Below are 6,567 nucleotides of genomic sequence, written 5' to 3'. Positions count from 1 at the left end.
GTGATAGCCAGTGATCTTTGCCAAGCCAGCCTGGTGTGAGTGTTTGAGCTACTCTGCGTCCTTTTTTAAAGCAGCAAACTTCTGATGCGATGCTTAAGGCCACATGACACCAGAAACGAAGGTAATTAGCATCCTCTACCGGCAGGTTAAACACATCCATAGGCAGCCGCCTTATCTAAAGCCTTGACAATCCTGCAGGAATGCCCAGGACTGCTCACATTGCTGACTCCCTAAGCTAGCCTGCTTGGTGCCTGCGGCTGCCATAATTACCTAGCAACACTCTAGATGTGTCAGCATCTGCAATGAGGGCTCACCAGCTAGGGCAGCAAGAAGGAAGGGAAGTTGGAGCATGCATTGGACATAATTAGTTAAAACATTAACAGGCTGCGCATTTATTGTACTGTGATTTCCTGCCATCTAATGCAATAGATGCCTGTAAGAGGGAGAACAACTGACAGTTCATTTCCAGGTTCCCAGAGCACACCCTTTCATTACTGGCCACTTTTTTTTTTTAAATCCCAGATATTAACTGTGACCTTTCCATCTCTCCACGGTCTTTCTGGTGAAATCACTGGGGTGGGCGGGGGACGAGTCCACAGTTGTTCAAAGAGAAGAGGAGCACACAGAATGGAGGACGGATCGGGAAGGGACTTCTCCAAACTGATGTTTACATTGTGAAGGGGAGGGAGGGAGGGAAGGCACAAAGTCTAACATGTATAACAAAGACCGTGGCCCACAATTGTCCCGGGCACTTCCTGTGCCATGAGATGGTACAGCACATAGCCAAGATCTTCTAGTGATCTTCTAGTGATTTCTGGTGCCCAATCTGAGATACCTTAACGGAGCCTGGTTTTTAGAGGACAGGTGCTCAGCACTTCCCGAAAAGTCAGGCCCCATGAAGGTGTTTCGAACTGGGCACGTAAAATCCACTAGTCACTTCTGCCAAACCTTGGCCTACGTGACGATCCCCTATATTTAGAGGCCTGTTCTCCAGCACACTGTGCTCGGTGGTGTTCAACCTCTTAAGGCTCCTCCAGTGCTGACTCCATAGCGTCCCTCCCCCCAGCACAGGAGGCAGGGAGAAGAGGTTTGTCAGGACAGGGACACTGGATGCAGCAGAGAATCTGTCCTGTACTGTGTAGATTAAATGTCTGTGGGCTACGTTCTGGTTTGTCTTCTGCCCTGGAGCACATCTGTAAAGGACCCAGCCACAGTGCTGCTGTTCGGGAGGGTGTAGCTAGTCAGCGTGAGGGTGTGGTATCTGACAGTAGATGCAGGTGGAGAACACACTGTGCTTTTCCAAGCTAGCCGCCGGGCATGCTCCCCTAGCACCACCCTGAAACAAACAAACGTGCTACCTACGAGCAGAATGCTCACAGCCACCGGTCCTGCAGCTCTGTCACCCCAGCACTCCCTCTAGTGGACGAGCCCAGCTGTGTCGTTTTACTAAAGGACAGACTACGTTTCCTAATTGACAAATCCCAAAGGAAAAGCAGTTGATACTAGACAAGCTACTGGGCCAGATCCTCATCCTAGGTTAAGTCCCATTTCTGCCCCCCACTTGCCTAAAGGCGACTTTGAACGGCTCTAAAGGAACAGCTGGGGATTCCTATGTCCTAAGGAAATTCCCTGGTTGTGTAAAGCTGCCATAGTCAGATTTACGCTGCATGGTCCCTCCGTTTCAGGACTGGAAGGGGTGGCTGCAGCAAGCCACTCCAGAGAGCCGGACTGTCCAGTAGTTAGTGCACTAGCCTCAGACTTGGGTTCAATTTCCTGCTCTGACACCGACGGCCTGTGTCACCTCAACAGCTGATTTAGCTACTTTGCCTCCTGATCTCAGCCGCACTGACTGTGGCCTCTATACATGAGAGGTCTCTACGATCATATCCAGCCCCATGAAACAAAAAGGGGGGGTCACTCCCTGAGCTTCACATCAGTCCATCAGTGGACAAGTTTCTCCAGCATGCCCAGATCTCATACGGAAACAGAGAAGACAGAGAGGACAGAGATTCATCAGTGCCTCTCTCTGGCAGTGGTGAAAAATGGAGACGCCCACCTGCTTCTAACTGATGCTCAATGCTCTAGAGGAAAGTGACTTTATCCTCCCTTCCGCCCTACCCCCATTAACCCTGCCAATAAAGCATATTCATGGCTGCAAACTGGATGATGCATCCACTCCTGTGCATGGGAGTGAGTCACCCCGGTTAAGTACCTCATCCTGTTTATAGGCAGTTTGCACCCCTAGAAGGAATTAATCTCACCACGATGGATACTGTCAGTGCTTCAAACCCACTGCTGATCCCAATCCAGTCAGTTAAACATATCCAGGTCTTTGCATGTGTCTCTGTCAGCATAGGGGCTGTAGAGCCAGGAACTGAAGCCTGGTCTCTTGAATCCTACTGTCATGCCTTCAACATGAGCCCATTGTCCTTCTACTTTCTGCTGAGTATTTTTTCCCGGGGAATTGCAGCCTTCCTATAGGTGCAGTTCTAGTAGCCTGAATTTCCTTTTGCACATACCGGTTTGATTAGAAGATCACTGCAAGGAACTTGGAACATGTGAGGCAGTTCCTAGAAATGCCACCGGAATTTAAAATGCTGCCTTTGGCCCTTAATTCCCTTCTAAATTATTGCATTACTTCAAGAAAAGGAGAGGCTGGCTGAGGTTAAACGAAAGAATATATAGAGTCTCATTAACAGAAAATAAGAGAGCGCCAATTTTGGTGTTCTCTGGTTATAAAGATGGTCATCAGCCTAGGAATATTCAGTACCCTCTGTGACTTCATGGCTCAAATCCTCCAGTTGGAAATCACAATAAGGCCAGATCCTCAATTGGTGTAAATCTACATAATCCATTGAAGTCAAGAGCGCTCTGACAGTTTATACCAGCTGAGGATCTGGCCTCTGAGCTCTCAGATCTAGAGTGGCTGGATGATTCTTAAGAGTTAAGTACAGTTAAATTCACTCTTCTGTTTGGAGACTATATTCTTTTAAGTCATACTGGTAGAAGGTAAGAAGGTTAAGCAGTCAGTTTTAGTGCTTAAACACTCTAGTTAATATTGACATGAATCTCAGATTTTAAGTCTATTTTTCTATTACAGTAGGGCCTATAATCCTCTTATGGAGCAGGACATTGCTGTGCTAGGTGCTGTACAAACAGAACAAAACCATAGTCCCTGCCCCAGAAAGCTGACAATTTAAATAGCAGCTCTTTGTTCTTGATTGTTCTTGAGCAAAGATTATGAATTAACTGGCGTAGGCCTGATGATATCTGTGGATCAAGGAGAAAAACTTAATTGCCCCTCTGAGTCTGGCTTGTTTCCTCAGTTCCTGCCATAGAGAGGCAGAGGGGGCTGACAGGGCTCCAGGAGCTAGATAATGCAATCAGGCAAGGGAGTCCAGCTGATCACACATCACAATGCAGAGCAGTACAGATTACCCATTGGGAATAGCGAGGCAATGGCCATTTAGAGACGTATGCAATGAAGGAGTACTGGGAACAGACAGGTGCATGTGTCAGTCAGGCTGATACAAGCACGGACTTAACCAAAAGCATATTGTGTTGGCCATTCAAGAGGTGGACCCACATGCAGGCTGCAGGTGAGAAAAGAACTGGTTTTGGAAATGCAGCACCGATGTCAAAACACTGAGAGCATTATCAGTGAGTGCTGCCATCCTGTTACCAGGGTCTTCAAGAACGGCACATCTGTTTTCTTTCCATACGTCAGTTTACAGAAAAACAAGATTACTTACCAGTAACTGATGTTCTTCGAGATGTGTTGCTCTTGTCCATTCCACTATAGGTGAGTGCACGCCTCCGTGCACGGTTACCCGGAACTTTTTTCCCCTTAGCAGATCCCGTGGGGCTGGCTATGGTGCCCCCTGGAGCCCCACGCACATACCGCGGTATATGAGGCACTGCCGGCCCTACAGCTCCTCAGTCCCTTCTTTCTGCCAACTCCGGCAGTGGGGACAGGAGGTGGGTTGTGGAATGGACATGAGCAACACATCTCAAAGAACATCAATTACTGATAAGTAACCTTGTTTTCTTCTTCGAGCGCTTGCTCATGTCCATTGCACTATAGGTGACTAACAAGCAATACCTTGGAGGTGGGTAGGAGTTACCGGTGAGCTGCCCTCAGCACCACTCTGCTGAATCCCACGTCCTCTGTCACCTGCTGGATGATGGCGTAGTGGGACATGCAGGTATGCACTGACGACCAGGTGGCGGTTTCACAGATGTCCTGCAGGGGCACTCTCTCCAGGAAAGCTGTAGACGAGGCTTGAGCTCTGGCTGAGTGCGCTGTGATGGTTCCCGGAAGCGGCACCCTCGCCTTGTAGCAGAACTTGATGCACGATGTAATCCACGAAGTGATGCGCTGGGTGGAGACAGGTGAGCCTTTCATCCAGTCCGCCACTGCAACGAAGAGCTGCGTCGACTTCCAGAACGACTTTGTACACTCAATGTAGAAGTCCAGGGCTCGTCTCACGTCCAGCGAATGCTATCTCCTCTCGTCCTCCGAACTGTGCGGTTTGGGAAAAAACACGGGGAGAAAAATATCTTGATTACAATGAAATTGGAAAACCACCTTGGGTAGGAAGACTGTACCTTATCCTTATAGAATACTGTATAAGGGGGCTCCGAGGTCAAGACCCTAATTTCGGAGACCCTCCTAGCTGAGGTAATGGCCACCAGAAAGGCTACCTTCCCTGAAAGCATCAGCAGAGGGCATGAAGCCATGGGTTCAAAGGGGGGCCCCGTGAGTCTCGAGAGGACCCGGTTGAGATCCCAGGGAGGCACCGAGTCACGGACCTGCGGATAAAGCCTCTCCACCCCCTTGAGGAACCTGACTGACATGGGATGGGAGAACAGCAATCTCCTCTCTAGTGGCTGATGGAAGGCAGAAATGGCCGCCAGGTGAACCTTCAGCGAGGCCAGTGCCAGACCCCGGAGCTTTAGCTGAAGCAGGTACTCCAGGATCGTCTGTATAGGCGAGAGGCTGGGCGGAATACCCCGGGACTCCGCCCAACAGGTAAACCGTCTCCACTTAGCCCGATACACGATCTGTGTAGAAGGTTTCCTACTCCCAAGCAGGACTTGTGGGACCTGCACCAAGCAGGCTCTCTATCCCTCTGTCAGCCACAGAGCCTCCAGGCCGTGAGGTGCAGAGAGTCCAGGTCCGGGTGCAACAGGCGACCGTGGTCCTGGGATAGAAGGTCGTGCTGCCTCGGGAGCTCCAGGGGTGGGGCGATAGAAAGGTCCAGCAGCATGCTGAACCAATGCTGTCTCGGCCAGGCCGGAGCGATGAGTATAACGTCCGCCCTGTCCCTCTTTATTTTCAGCAGGACCTTGGGTAGGAGCGGAAGGGGCGGGAACGCGTACATGAGGGCCCCCGTCCAGTCCATGAGAAACGCATCGGAAATTGACCCAGTCTCGCGACCCAAGAGTGAGCAGAACCTCAGACACTACGTGTTCCAGACCAATGTGAATAGATCCAGTTGGGGAATGCCCCACTTCTGGAAGATCATAGCTACTACCTGCGGGTGCAACGACCAGTCGTGGCAGGGTAGAAACGACCTGCTGAGGCGATCCGCCTCATCGTTCCTCACTCCCAGGAGGTGAGAGGCCATCAGGTGGAAATTGTGCCTCAGAGCAAGGTCCCACAGATGGATAGCTTCCTCGCAGAGGGCTGAGGAGTGTGCTTTCCCCTGCCTGTTTATGTAAAACATGGCTGTGGTGTTGTCCATCAGCACCTGCACCACTCTGCCTGTCAGGAATCGGAGGAACACCTTGTACGCTAAGCGAATGGCCCTCAGCTCCTTCACGTTGATGTACAGGTGCCTCTCCTCCCCCAACCAGAGCCCCTGAGTGCCTAGGTTGGCACTGATGTGGGCTCCCCATCCTATGTCCGAAGCGTTTGAAATTAGGGTGACCGACGGGATCAGTTCCCTTCATCACTGCCCTGGGAGTCCGCCACCAGTTTAGGGAGGCTAAGACGGGCGGGGGAACTGTGACCACCTGGTCCAATGGGTGTCTGCTTGGAACATATACTGAGGCCAACCATGCCTGAAGCAGTCTGAGCCTCAGGCCAGTTAGTCTCCCTACGTACATGCAGGCCGCCATGTGGCCCAACAGCTGTAGGCAGTGCCTGGCTGTTGTCGTGCGGCATCGATGCAGCTGGGAGATGATAGAGACCATTGCCTCGAAACATGGCTGAGGAAGGAAGGTTCTGGCCTGGGAAGCGTCCAGGGTGGCCCCGATTAATTCTATACGCTGCACTGGGGTTAGTGTGGACTTCTGCTCATTTATGAGGAGTCCCAGCCTGCTGCACATGGAGGAAGTGAGGGTCACGCTCTACTGCACTTGGGACCTGGACCTGCCCCTGATCAGTCAATCGTCTAGGTAAGGGAAAATTTGCACACCCTTTCGTCTCAGGTCGGCAGCCACTACTGCCATGCACTTGGTAAACACCCTTAGAGCCGAAGACAGGCCAAAGGGCAGGGCTGTAAACTAGAAGAGGGAGCCAGCCACCATGAAACAGAAAAAATGCCTGTGGCTGGGGAGGCT

The sequence above is a fragment of the Emydura macquarii genome, unplaced genomic scaffold (assembly GCF_026122565.2).
Source record: "Emydura macquarii macquarii isolate MOO-44397 ecotype Brisbane River unplaced genomic scaffold, CSIRO-AGI_Emac_v2 contig_3692, whole genome shotgun sequence".
NCBI lineage: Eukaryota > Metazoa > Chordata > Testudines > Chelidae > Emydura > Emydura macquarii.
Note: the sequence above shows the minus strand (reverse complement) of the source record.